The sequence below is a fragment of the Gorilla gorilla genome, chromosome 1 (assembly GCF_029281585.2).
Source record: "Gorilla gorilla gorilla isolate KB3781 chromosome 1, NHGRI_mGorGor1-v2.1_pri, whole genome shotgun sequence".
Taxonomy (NCBI): Eukaryota; Metazoa; Chordata; class Mammalia; order Primates; family Hominidae; genus Gorilla; species Gorilla gorilla.
In genome coordinates this window covers 187,666,817-187,681,174 of record NC_073224.2, presented here as the reverse complement: position 1 = coordinate 187,681,174, position 14,358 = coordinate 187,666,817, and the positions used below count along the sequence as shown (strand labels likewise).

Sequence of the window (14,358 nt, the reverse complement as noted above, 5' to 3'; positions counted from 1 at the left end):
CACTGCAACCTCTGCCTCCTGGGTTCAAGTGATTCTTCTGCCTCAGCCTCCCAAGTAGCTGGGATTACAGGCACCTGCCACCATGCCTGGCTAATTTTTGTATTTTTAGTAGAGACGAGGTTTCACCATGTTAGCCAGACTGGTCTCAAACTCCTAATCTCAGGTGATCCACCCACCTCGGCCTCCCAAAGTGCTGGGATTACAGGCACGAGCCACTGTGCCCAGCCGGGTTTCTTTGTATAAAATAATTTTTCCTTCCTTTTCTTTTTCCTTTTTTTTCCTTTTTCATTTCATTTTTTCTTCATTTAGCCACTAAATCATTTATGCGTTGAATAAACATTATGTACTTGGTATGCACGTAGAATCACACAGATGTTTTATTGGATTTGTGAGCTCAGTTCTCAGCATTATTATGAGAATGACCTCTGTGAAGAAAGCTTTTAGCCATGACTTCCCACGTGATTTTTTTTTTTTTAAGGATATTAGAAAATAGTAGCTAGAATGTGTGCTTACTTTTTTCCGGGATACAACTAGCAGTCTTCATCATGTAGATAATCCTGCCTTGGAGTATCAAGGAGTAATCAATGAGACTAGGTAGAGTCAAATCTTTAAAGTGAACTATTTGTAGTTCACAGATCTTGCTCTGTTGCCCAGGCTGGAGTGCAGTAATGCAATCTTTCATGGCCTAAAGAGTTTTAAAAGAGATTGTGCTTTGAAAACCTGTTTTATTTCTCAAATTTGAAATATTGTTGTCTATTTCATAAACATGTATTAAATATGTTCTGTGATTTGAAATATAAAGATGAGATAAGAACATTAGGCCTGCTGGCCAAGCGCGATGGCTCACACTTGTAATCCCAGCACTTTGGGAGGCCAAGGCAGGTGGATCACCTGAGGTCAGGAGTTTGAGACCAGCCTGGCCAACGTGGTGAAACCCCGTCTCTACTAAAAATACAAACATTGGCTGGGTGCCTGTAATCCCAGCTACTCGGGAGGCTGAGGCAGGAGAATTGCTTGAACATGGGAGGCAGAGGTTGCAGTGAGCTGAGATCTCGTCATTGGACTCCAGCCTGGGCGACAAGAGCAAAACTCTGTCTCAAAAAAACAAACAAAAACTTTATGCCTGCTTTCTGAGCGTTTGCTGTCCAGGAAAATGATGGCATCAGTGGCCTGTCTGGAGTGGCTGCTGCCATCATGCTGGCTGCAGCAGGGTGGTGCTGCCAGGGCTGCATACTCCGTGGAGCCTGTAGGAGCCGGGGACAAGTGGGAGCCCCACCCCTTCCGAGTTGGTGGGGTGGGCCTCCCAAGGTGCAGCTGCCCAAGTTATGGCTGCAGACCTGGGCCTTCTGCTCCATGGAGCAGGCAGGAGCCCCACCCTTGCAGGCACAGCTGTAGCTACCCAAGTTGTGGCTATGGACCCAGGCATCCTCGCACTCTTGGGTGCTTGGGAAGGCCCCCCTCCCTCACAGCCCTGGAAATGCCTGCTCCTACTGCCTGGCTTTTCCCTGCTGTCAGCACCCACTCCAATCTCAGAGCAAAGTCGGGGCAGTGCTGACACACCAGTGCCCTGCCGCCTTGGCCCCCTCTGGACTTTGGGCACTGACAAACATAGGAAGTAAGCTGATGGGGGATGTGTGCACCTCACTGCTGGCCTGCAGACACCCCATGGAACCTACAGCTTGGGCACCATGAATAGCAGGAGGCAAACACGTTCCTGAGCAGAAGAGGCCAGGTCCCTGATGAGGTTCCACCTTCAAGCTAGGAAGGGCCTGAAGGCTGGGGGCCAGGCCACCAGTCCCATGGACTGTAGTGGGAACTTGTGGTGCCTTTTCTCAGCCTACCCATGGCCGTCCATGCACCAGTCGGTGCATGCTTCCCCTCCTCTGAGGCCTATAAAAGCCCTGGGATCAGCTAGAGCTGAGCAGACATCGGGATGACCAGCTGCAGAGAGGAGCTGCCCACTCCAGGGTCTCCTCTCTGCTGAGACCTGCAGACGTTGAGACGACCAGCTGTAGAGAGGAGCTGCTCACTCCAGGGCCTCCTCTCTGCTGAGAGCTGAATACTCGATTTGACAACCTGCCTGTAGAGAGGAGCCACCCACCCCAGGCCCTCCTCTGAGCTATTACGTCACTCATAAAGCTCCTCTTCACTTTGCTCACCCTCCACTTGTCTGCATACCTCATTCTTCCTGGATGCAGGACCAGAAATCGGGACCTGCCAAATGGCAGGGCTGAAAGAGCTGTGACACAAACAAGGCTGAAACATGCCCCTTGCTTGCCACATTGCAAGTGAACAGAAGGAGAGAAGAGCTGCAGCCCTTTGGGGAGCCCAAGCTTGGGAGCTCCCTGAGCCAGGGCTGTGACTCCCTCTTTGGGGCCCTGTGGTTACTGAAGTCTCCGAGCTTCCAAATGCTACCACATTCCCTGGTGGCAGCTGTGGAAGCTGCTTGCGGTGCACCTGGTCCAGCCGCAGCCTGGCAGAGAGCCAGGGTCTGTGCAGGCACCTGGAGCTACCTGCCTCACTGCAGCAGCCAGCATGCCTGACTGTGTGCAGTGGCCGGAACCCACGCTTGCTTTCTCACACACCCCTTGCTGCTCCATGCCTGGCTCACCCTTGACAGACATGGGATCCAGGCTGGTAGTGTAAGCCTAGCACAGCCTGCCAGGCTGAGTGGCCGGAACAAGCCCAGCAGGCCTGAGCAAAACTCAGGCAAAGGCACCACTGGCCACAGAGCTTTCCAGCTAGAAAAGCAACACACCAAAGATCCTGTAACAGTTAGATGATCAGATTTCATTCCCAAGCAAATAACATATATTGCTATCCTTGATGTTTGCGAGGTAGTGCTGTATGTTTAGAAATTTTGTTTGTACAAGTATATCTGTAAAAGCTATGAGGCGCTCATAGTTATTTCTTTGTTTTGTTTTGTTTTGTTTTGTTTTGTTTTTGAGACAGAGTCCTGCTCTGTCACCCAGGCTGGAGTGCAGTGGCACAATCTTGGCTCACTGCAACCTACGCCTCCAGGATTCAAGCAATTCTCCTACCTGAGCCTCCTGAGTAGCTGGGACTACAGGCATACACCACCATACCCAGCCAAAATTTTGTATTTTTAATAGAGACGGGATTTCACCCTGTTGGCCAGGCTGGTCTCAGACTCCTAACTGCAGGTCTTCTACCCACCTTGGCCTCCCAAAGTGCTAGAATGACAGGTGTGAGCCACTGCGTTCAGCCCCCATAGTTACTTCAGTACTGACTGGACACATTCACAACAATAGCTCCTATTCATATAACCTGTTTTTATCTGAACTCTGTTGCCTCCGTTTATGGTGTGCAGGTTCAGAATCCTTTGTTCTAAAAGAGTAACAGTATTTCTTGTCATTTATTTTATGGATTATGTATCAGGTCTTTTTCTTACCTGATTAGCAAACTGAATTTTCTTTTTTTTTTTTTCTGATACGGAGTCTCGCTCCGCCACCCAGGCTGGAGTGCAGTGGAGCGATCTTGGCTCACTGCAAGCTCCGCCTCCCGAGTTCACGCCATTCTCTTACCTCAGCCTCCCGAGTAGCTGGGACTACAGGCGCCCGCCACCATGCCTGGCTAATTTTTTGTATTTTTAGTAGAGACGGGGTTTCACTGTGTTAGCCAGGATGGTCTCGATCTCCTGACCTCGTGATCCACCCACCTCGGCCTCCCAAAGTGCTGGGATTACAGGCGTGAACCACTGTGCCTGGCCACAAACAATTTTCCTTCTGATTTAATTTTTATTTTAACTCAACATAATTTTATCTCCTACAATCTCATACAGTTAAATTGTGTTGTGTCTAATAATTCCACTTCATAGTTGAAAAAGTAATTTCTTTTTTCTTTTCTTTTCTTTTTGGAAACAGGGTCTTATTGTGTCACCAAGGCTAGAGTGCAGTGGCACAATCATGGATCACTGCAGTCTCAACTTCCTGGGCTCAAGTGATCCTCCCACTTCAGCCTCCTAAGTAGCTGGGACTACAGGCGCGTACCATCACACCCAGCTAATTTTTGTATTTTTTTGTTTTGTAGAGAGAGGATTTCTCCATGTTGTCTAGGCTGATCCTGAACTCCTGGGCTTAAGTGATACTCCCACCTCGGCTTCCCTAAGTGCTGGAATTACAGGCATCACTACACCCGGCCATAATTTTCTTGTACATTTTATTTAATCACAATATTCTTCTTTTCCTCTCATTCATTTTTTCCATTTATACTCATAGTCTTTCTTATTATTGCCCATATTTTGTGCTCTTTTGTTTCATGGCTTTTGCAGAGCTGGTTCCTTATTGATTCATACTTCCCCTACTCTTCACCTGCCTAACCCCCACTCATTATTCAGGTGTCACCATAAATGACATTTTTTTTCACATATACTTTGATTTAACTCCCAACTGGGGTAACTCTATTATATGCATTCCTAGAATTCTATGCATACTATTTGTAATAATCAGTACATTTGTAATTCCTTGTTGTGTGTCTGTTTTCTCTACTGTGAGTTCCATGAGGGACTATGTCTATCTTGTATACCACAGGTATCATTAGCAAACACCCTAGTATGGAGTGGGTTAGCAAGAAATATCTGTTGGATGAAGACATGAAACAGATCTAATATAGATAAAACAATATGAAAACAAATGGTGAAATTTATTACAAGTATACTAAAGGTACAGAGAAAGTAGATCTCTAGAGGATGAACAGAATAGACACCAATGTTTCTTAATTTCTTATTGACCCTGAATCCCTAACAGAGCAACACATTGCATGTAGGAGATATTCGTAAATGTTCACCAAATAACTAGATGAATGAAAGATTTGAAATGGATAATGAATGATAACTAGGCACTAGAAAGAGAAGGGCAGACGGCGTGGTAACTCACGCTTGTAATCCCAGTACTTTGGGAGGCCAAGGTGGGCAGATTGCTTGAGCCTAGGATTTCAAGATCAGCCTGGGCAACATGGCAAGACCCCATTTCACAAAAAATACACAAAATTAGCTGGGCATGATGGCGCATGCCCCGTAGTCCCAGCTACTTGGGAGGCTGAGGTGGGAGGATCACCTGAGCCCAGGAAGTCGAGACTGCAGTGAGCTGAGATTTCTCCACTGCACTCCAGCCTGGGTGACAGAGTGAGACCCTGTCTCAAAAACAAAAACAAAAGCAAAAAAGGGCAGAAAAGACCTTAAGTGAAAAGGGGGATAGATACCTGCCTACACAAAGGAAGGGAAGGAGCATAGCTCATAGGGAAATGGGAGACAATAAAGTGCCTAGCAAAGAGGGGGTTAAAGCAGACTGATGGCTTTGTGGGATGTGAGGTTGTACTAAGACTGCTGGCTTCAAAATCACTCAGAGGGATTTAGATTTTAATATGATAATTTATAAAGAGCTTTTATAGGCTCTTGAGCAGAAAAAGTGACTTAATGAAAGCAGGATTTTGGAAAACTGAGTTTGGTGGCTATATGGAAAATGAGGAGGGAGGGAGGGACTAAGGAAAGACTTTAAGCTTAGAAAGCTAGAAGATAGTACTTCTGACAGCATGGATATTTTAATAAGCATTGTATATAAAATTTCTAATCTCTTTTGTCAAGGCCATTAAAGATCCTTGTTGGTTAAGGTCACCTGGCTCATATATATATGTATTTTTTGAGACAGAATCTTACTCTCACTCTGTTGCCCAGCTGGAGTGCAGTGGTGGTGTGATCTCGGCTCACTGCAACCTCTGCATCCCAGGCTCAGGTGATCTTCCCACCTCAGCCTCCTGAGTAGCTGGGACTACAGGCACACACCATCATGTCCGGCCAAATTTTCTGTTAATAGGGATGGGATTTCCCCATGTTGCCCAGGCTGGTCTTGAACTCCTGGGCTCAAGCGATCTGCTTGCCTCAGCCTCCCAAACTGCTCGGATTGCACCACTGCACTGGGCCTCATGTTGTTATAATGAGATTATTTTCACCATTGTATTAACTAATAATAAATATTTAGTATGTACCAGGCACTATTCTAAGCATATATGTATCTTTACACTAACTCTATGACATGAGTATGCTAACTACCTTTTTACAGATGAGGAAATTAAGATACAGAGAACTTAGCTGGGTGCCATAGTGAATGTGTATAGTCCTAGGTACAGGCTGAGGTGGGAGGATCACTTGAACCCAGGAGGTGGAGGCCAGCTTAGGCAACATAGCAAGACCCCATCTCTTAAAAAAGCAAAAAAAGACACATAGAACTTAAGTAACTTGCCCATGATCATACAGCTAGCAAGTGGTGGAGCTGCCATCAAACCTGGACATTCTGATTCTGGTGTCCCTATTCTTAACCGCTGCACTGTAGACTTTAGTTTAAATAATTACCAATTTAGTTTTAGGGCTGATGAGTTAAAGTGATTGTATGTGGTTCTATTTACATTTTGTATGTAACCAGATCACTGGCATAGCTAGTACATGCACTTAAATACTGAAGTCTCATGGAACGGTAGAACTAAAATTACCTCTGGGGCATTTCCTAATATGTGACTAGTTTTTTGTTGTTGTTGTCATTGTTTTCTTTTTTTGAGATAGGGTCTTGCTGTGTTGCCCAGGCAGGAGTGCAGTGGTGCAATCGTAGCTCACTGGTAGCCTCCTGGGATCAAGGGATTCCCCCACTTCAGCCCCTGAAGAAGCTGGGACTACAGATGTGCACCACTATGCGCAGCTAATTTTTAAATTTTTTGTAGAGATGAGGTCTTACTGCGTTGCCCAGGTTGGTCTTGAACTCTTGACCTCAAGCAGTTCTTCTGCCTTGGCCTCCTCAAAGTGCTGAGATTACAAGCATGAGCCACCATGTCTGGCAATGACTGTTATTTAATATGTTTGTTTAAGATCAGAAAAGTGATGAGCCATAGTGAAAGAAGAGATGTTAGAATCAAATAGACCTTGGATTGATTTTTTTTTTTTTTTTTTTTTTGAGTTAGAGTTTCACTCTTGTCACCCAGGCTGGAGTGTGGTGGCGCGATCTTGGCTCACTGCAACCTTCACCTCCTAGGTTCAAGCGATTCTCCTGCTTCAGCCTCCTGAGTAGCTGGGATTACAAGCGTGCACCACCACGCCCAGCTAATTTTTGTATTTTTGGTAGAGACAGGGTTTCACCATGTTGGCCAGGCTGGTCTCAAACTCCTGACCTTAGGTATTCTGTCCGCCTCTGCCTCCCAAAGTGCTGGGATTATAGGCGTGAGCCACCACTCCCAGCTGGATTAATGTTTAATTACTAGCTGTATTACCTTAGTGGGTTAATCTCTCTTCTGGAATATGGGTATGCTCATATTGTGAAGTTTTGTGACATTTCAATCACGTGTCAAATAACTAGTGTTGTGTATTAGCCTGGTATACTATAATTGTACATAAATTGTATGCTATTGTGTTCATTTTTATCATTCAGATTAAGTGTTCATATGGTTAATTTTAATTTTTATTTATTTATTTTTTTTAGATGGAGTCTCACTCCATCGCCCAGGCTGGAGTGCAATAGTACAATCTTGGCTCAGTACAACTTTCGCTTCCTGGACTCAAGCAATTCTCCTGCCTCGGCCTCCTGAGTAGCTGAAATTACAGGCACACGCCACCATGCCCAGCTAATTTTTGTATTTTTAGTAGAGACGGGGTTTTGCTGTGTTGGCCAGGCTGGTCTCGAACTCCTGACCTTAGGTGATCCGACCGCATCAGCCTCCCAAAGAGCTGGGATTACAGGCATGAGCCACCACACCTGGCTTCATTTGGTTAACTTATTGAACTTGTGTTACAAACTTCTCATTTTCATGTGCTTGTAGGATGTATCTAACTTCCCAATATAGCTAAATTCCCTTAGGATGTACAGGGCATCTGGGTAAATCTACAAGAAGGTGAAGTGGTGAAGACTCAAAAAATCATTTAAAAAAATATATTGAATCTAACTGTAGGTATTTAATATAAGGAAAAGAAGACTATAAAGGAATAGCACAGCATCCACCATTAATATGCATAGGCTCTATTACACTTTGAGACTCATGAGGTTATTTGGTTATAGGATATACTTAACCCTAGGGTTCCCATAAGGATGTGGAACATGAACCATAGCTTGATAGTAGTACAGTGTCAGGCGTTTGTTACCTTTGACAGTCTTTGCAACAACCCATGTAGCATCTAACGTAGCTAATTGGGAGCGTCTTTTTGGGCCTTCCTCCAGCCCCAGATAACTGCTCAAATGACAAGATTCACATCAGGCAGGTGTAGGAGCTGTCCTGGCTTAGAAGTCTTATTCCTGACAGCAACCAATATCTCTTGGAAAAACTTCATAGGCATAGATTCCAGGGTGTCTCTAGGGGACTTGCTCTGCTACAAGAGTGACTATTGAAGTAAGACCAAAGTTATGGCTATCTATCAGGGGTGTACGGTTCTCCCTGTTCAAATATAATTTATTATCTTTCACTTTTGCCCATGTTGGAATAGTAAGGATTGATTGTATGGATTGAATTGTGTCCCTCTAAAGTTCATATATTGAAGTTGTAACCTCCCAGTACCTCAGAATATGACTTTATTTGCAGAATATGACTTTATTTGGAGAGAGGGTCTTTACAAAGGTAATCAAGTTTAAATGAAGTCATTAGAGCAGGTCCAAATCCAGTATGACTGGTGTCCTTATAAGAAGGGGAAATATGGAAACAGACACACATATAGGGAAGATGATGTGAAGAGACATAGGGAGAAGATGGCCAACTACAAGCCAAGGATAGAGGCCTGGAAACAGATCCTTCTTTCATAGCCCTCAGACAGAACTGTCTCTGCTGATGTTGATTTTGGGCTTGATTTTGGACTTCTAGCCTCCAGAAATGTAAGACAATGCATTTCTGTTATTTAAGCCATCCAGCTTGTACTTTGATATAGCTGTGCAAGCATGCTATCACACCAGTCCACCTTAAACAACTAAATATCAAGACAAAGTATGATAAAAACAAAAGATAATGGGCAGAGAAGGTGAGTCTTCTGCTTACCCTATCTTACTGCCTGTAGTTTTCAGGCCATAGAGCAGGTAGGGGAAACCCAAACTGACTTAGAGGTCTCCCTGACTTGAGGAGACAGAGTTGAGAAATATAGAGAGCCCACGATGGTTAGAATTTGCAGGACCGATTGCCAGAAGTGTTTTAAAAATTCAGGAGATCTGGAAAGATTTCTGGAGTCTTAGCTGATTACTTACTAGTCAGTGTGTCTATACGAGGAAAGCACTGCAAAGAAATAGGTAGAACAATTCTCACAGGGCCAGGAATAGTTTGTATTCTTACCAGCCAGAGTGACAAAGGTTCTTGTACTACATGGGGCACATTATGTCTAATGACTCAAATTATGTACAGATTCAAACTGCTCTGATCCTACCTAATAAGCTTTAAAGAAAGCTTGAAAAGGATGAAAGAATGGGCACATTAAGGAGAGCTATGGAAGATATAAAAAAGACCCAAATCAAGCTTTAAGAAATGTAGGTGGCAACGGGATGAAAAGTATGTTGGATGAAATTAAATGCAGATTAGACAATGCTGAAGAAAAAACTCGTGATCATGAAAACATAACAACAGAAATGATCCAAAATGAAACACAGAGAAAAGGCTGAAAAATTAAATGAACAGCGCATTATCGAGTTGTGGAATGTCAGGCAGCCAAATTCTGTAATTGAAGTACCCAAAGGAGAGAAAAGGTGGTGGACCTAAAAAATATTTGAAGAAACAATGGTTAAAAAATTTCCAAATTTAATGAAAATTATAAACTTACAGATCCAAGAAGCTCAATGAACCCCAATTGCAAGAAACAGGATAAAAACTACATTAAGAAATGTTATGATCATAATCAAATTGTATAAAAATTCACATAAAGAGAACCTTAAAAGCAGCTTGAGGGAAGAAATCTTCCTTATGTACTTAGGTATTTTGCAAATATAAAAATGACAGCATATTTCTCATGAAAACAATGCAAGTTGCAAGACAGTGCAGCAAAATCTTTAAAATGCTGAAAAGAAAAACTGTCATCCTATATTTTATACCCAGTAAAAATACGTTTTAAAAATGAAGGCAGGCTGGGCGCAGTGACTCACACCCATAATCCCAGCACTTTGGAAGGCCAAGGTGGGCGGATCACTTGAGGCCAAGAGTTCGAGACCAAACTGGCTAACATGGTGAAAGCCCCATCTCTACTAAAAATACAAAAGTAGGCCAGGTGCTGTGGCTCACGCCTGTAATCCCAGTAGTTTGGGATGCCAAGGCGGGTGGATCACCTGAGCTCAGGAGTTCGAGACCACCTAGGGCAACGTGGTGAAACCTGGTCTCTACTAAAAATACAAAAAAATTAACCAGGTGTGGTGGCGCGCGCCTCTAGTCCCAGCTACTTGGGAGGCTAAGGCAGGAGAATCGCTTGAGGCAAAGGTTGCAGTGAGCCAAGATTGCACCACTGCACTCCAGCTTGGACTACAGAGTGAGACCCGGTCTCAAAAAGAAAAAAAAAAGCAAAAACCAGCCAGGCGCGGTGGTGGGCCCCTGTAGTCCCAGCTACTCAGGAGGCCGAGGCACGAGAATTGCTTGAAATCTGGGAGGCAGAGGTTGTAGTGAGCTGAGATCGTGCCACTGAGGCAAAGCGTTTTCTCGGATACATAGAATTTATCACCAACAGACCTGTTCCACAAGAAATGTTAAAGTCCATCAAGGAGAATACCAAATATTGGAAATCTGGATCTACACAAAGGAATGAAAAGTGACAGAAATGATAAATTTATAGGTAAACGTAACATTTTTTTAAAAGACAATTAACTGTTTCAAATTAAATGTTTGGCCGGGTGCAGTGGCTCATGCCTGTAATCCCTGCACTTTGAGAGGCTGAGGTGGGAGGATTGCTTGAAGCCAGGAGTTCAAGGACAGCTAGGCAACAAAATGAGACACCATCTTTATAAAAAGTACAAAAATTAGCTGGGTATGGTGGCACATACCAGTATTCCTAGCTACTCTCTAGGCTGAGACAGGAGGATTGCTTGAGCCCAGTGATTGGAGGTTGCAGTGAACTATGATCACACCATTCCACTCCAGCTTGGGCAATGGAATGAGACCCTGTCTCTAAAATAAAATAACATATATTAAATAGTAATGTATTGCAGAATTTATACCATATGTAGAGACAAAAATGTAGAACGGTAGCAAAAAGGCCAGGGAAGAGGATATGGAAGTATATGACATGTGATGTGGTATAATTTTACTTAAAAGTTTATTGATAAATTAAAGATACGTAATATAAACCCAAAAGCAACCACTAAAAAACTCAAAATGGGTAGGTATATCTAATCAACAAAAATAATAAAATGGAATCATAAAAAAAGGCTGAAAAAGATAACAAAGAAGAGATGGGACAAATAATAAATAGCAAGATAGTAAATTTAAATCCAGCCATATTAAAAAAAATGACTCAAATACAAATGATCTAAATACCTTCAAGTAAAAGGCAGAGATTGTCAGACTGAATAAGGAAGATTCATCTATATGTTGTGTAAGAAACATACGTATAAGAAAAACACGGCCGGGGCTGGGCATGATGGCTCACGCCTGTAATCCCAACACTTTGGGAGGCCGAGGCAGGCAGATCACTTGAGGTCAGGAGTTCGAGACCAGCCTGGCCAACATAGCAAAACCCCGTCTCTACTAAAAATACAAAATTAGCCAGGCATGGTGGTGCGTGCTTGTAGTCCCACCTACTCGGGAGGCTGAGGCAGGAGAATCACCTGAACCCAGAAGGCAGAGGTTGCAGTGAGCCGAGATCCTGCCATTGCACTTCAGCCTGGGCAACAAGAGTGAAACTCCATCTCAAAAAAAAAGAAAACCACAGCTGGGTGCAGTGGCTGACGCCTGTAATCCCAACACTTTGGAAGGCCAAGGCGGGTGCATCATCTGAGGTCAGGCATGTGAGACCAGCCTGGCCAACATGGTGAAACCCCGTCTCTACTAAAACACAAAAATTAGCTGGGCTTTGGTGGTGGGTGCCTGTAATCCCAGCTACTCGGGTGGCTGAGGCAGGAGAATTGCTTGAACCTGGGAGGTGGAGGTTGCACTGAGCCGAGATCACGCCACTGCATTCCAGCCTGGGCAACAGAGTGAGACTGGTCTCAAAAAAAAAAAAAAAAAACTAAATGGGTAGAAAAGATAGCATAGTAATATTAATTAAAGCTGAAATGGCTATATTAATATCCAGGTTATTTCAGAACATATATTACTACCAGGGATAAAGAAATACATACCATATTTATAAAAAGATCAATTTATCAAAATGATACAACAATTTCAAAACATGTATCTAAATAACAGAGCTTCAAAATGCACAGTGAGAGAACTGGTAAAACAAAAGGTTAAATGGAGAAACCCACAATAATATTTGGAGATTTCAATAACCCTGTGTCACTAATTGAAGGAAGTAGTAAATAGAAAATCAGCGGGACTATGGAAAACTTGAACAGCACAGCCAATTTTACTTAATTGATTTTTATAAAATACTCCACACAACAGCATCAGAATGCACATTCGTTTCCAGTGCACACAGAACATTTACAAAATAGACCATTTTCTGTGGTGTAAAAGAGGTCTCAATAAATGTAAGATGATTCAGATCATACAGAATGTGGTCTGTGACCACACAGCTTTAAATAAGAAACCAATGCCAGAAAGATCTCTAGAAAATTCCCAAATATTTGGAAATAAAGTGTACATTTCCCAATAATCCATGGGTCAAAGAATAAACCAAAAGGAAAATTATAAAATATTTTGAACTGCTTGAAAATGAAAACATGAGATATAAAAATTGGGGATACAGCTAAAACAATGATTAGAGATAAATTTATAGCATTAAACCCTTGTATTAGAAAAAAAGGCCAGGTGCGGTGGCTCATGCCTGTAATCTCAGCACTTTGGGAGGTTGAGGTGGGGGGATCACTTGAGGTCAGGAGTTTGAGACCAGCCTGGCCAACATGGTGAAACCCCACCTCTACTAAAAATACAAAAAAATTATCCGGGCATGATGGTGCGTGTCTGTCATCCCAGGAGATGGAGGTTGCGGTAACTCGAGATCACGCCATTGCACTCCAGCCTGGGTGACAGAGCAAGACTCTGTCTCAGAAAAAAAAAAAGAAAGAAAAAAAGACATCTCAAATCAATGACCTACTCATCTACCTTAAGTAATTAGACAACAAAGAGTAAATGAAATACAAAATAAAAGAGAAGAAATAATAAAGATAAGCAATCCATAAAATAGAAGACGAAAACAATAAAGAAAATTAATGAAACCAAAAGCCAGTTCTTTGAGAAGAGCAATAAAATTGATAAACCTCTAGTTAGACTGATTAGATAGGGAAAGCACAAATTACCTTTTTAGGATGTAAAAGAGGGAAACTATCATTACAGGTCCGATAGACAGTATGAACATGTTTTGGTCAGTGTGCGTTCAACTTAGATAAAATAGGCAAATTATTTGAACAGTAAGTTTTCACAGCTCTCAAGATTAAATAGATAATCTAAATAGCCCTGTATTTATTAAAAGAATTGACTTTATTGTTTAAAACCTTCTCACAAAGAAAAGTCCTAGTTCAGATGGTTTCACTGGTAACTTAACAATGAAGGAAGAAATAACACCATTTCTGTGCAAACACACCAAGAAAATAGAAGAGAAGGAATCTTACTCTATGAGGTCAGCCTTATACTAATAACAAAACCAAAAAAAGACATTACAAAAAAGGAAAACTATACATCATACCTCTCATGAAGTTATTTGCATAAATAGTTAACAAATTTTTAGTAAATCCACTCTAACAATACATAAAATAATAATGTATATTATGACTAAACATGGTTTATTTCAGGAATGCTAAGTTGGTTTAACATTCAAAACTCATTCCATAGTTTAGGATACAGGATCCTTTAACAGGATGAAAAACGAAAACCATATGATACAGCAAAAGCAGTTGACGAAATCCTACTTCCATTCAAGATTAGAGAGAGCATGATTGTGTTTGTGTGTGTGTGTGTGTGTGTGTGTGTGTGTGTGTGTATCTTGGCAATCTAAGAAGAGAACTTTCACAAGCTAATGATTATCTATGAAAAATCTATAACATCTCTAATGGTAACAGACTGAGTGCTTCCCCTTTAAGATTGGAAACAAGAAGGGGATGTTCACTCCTGTTTTTATTGAGCATTGTAATGGAGCTTCTAGCCCATGTAATAAGGGGAAAAAAAAATAAGAGTCATAAAATTATATATATAAAAAAAGACTGTCGGTATTCATGGATAACATGGCTGTCTGTGTAGCAAATCCTTACGGAG

General features: G+C 42.4%; 1 protein-coding gene across 2 annotated transcripts in view; it reads left to right on the top strand.

The window, feature by feature from the left end:
• ZFYVE9 (zinc finger FYVE-type containing 9) overlaps nt 1-14,358 on the top strand; it is a 133,030-nt gene that overhangs the window by 90,631 nt on the left and 28,041 nt on the right. The gene's annotated exons all lie outside the window — the stretch shown is intronic.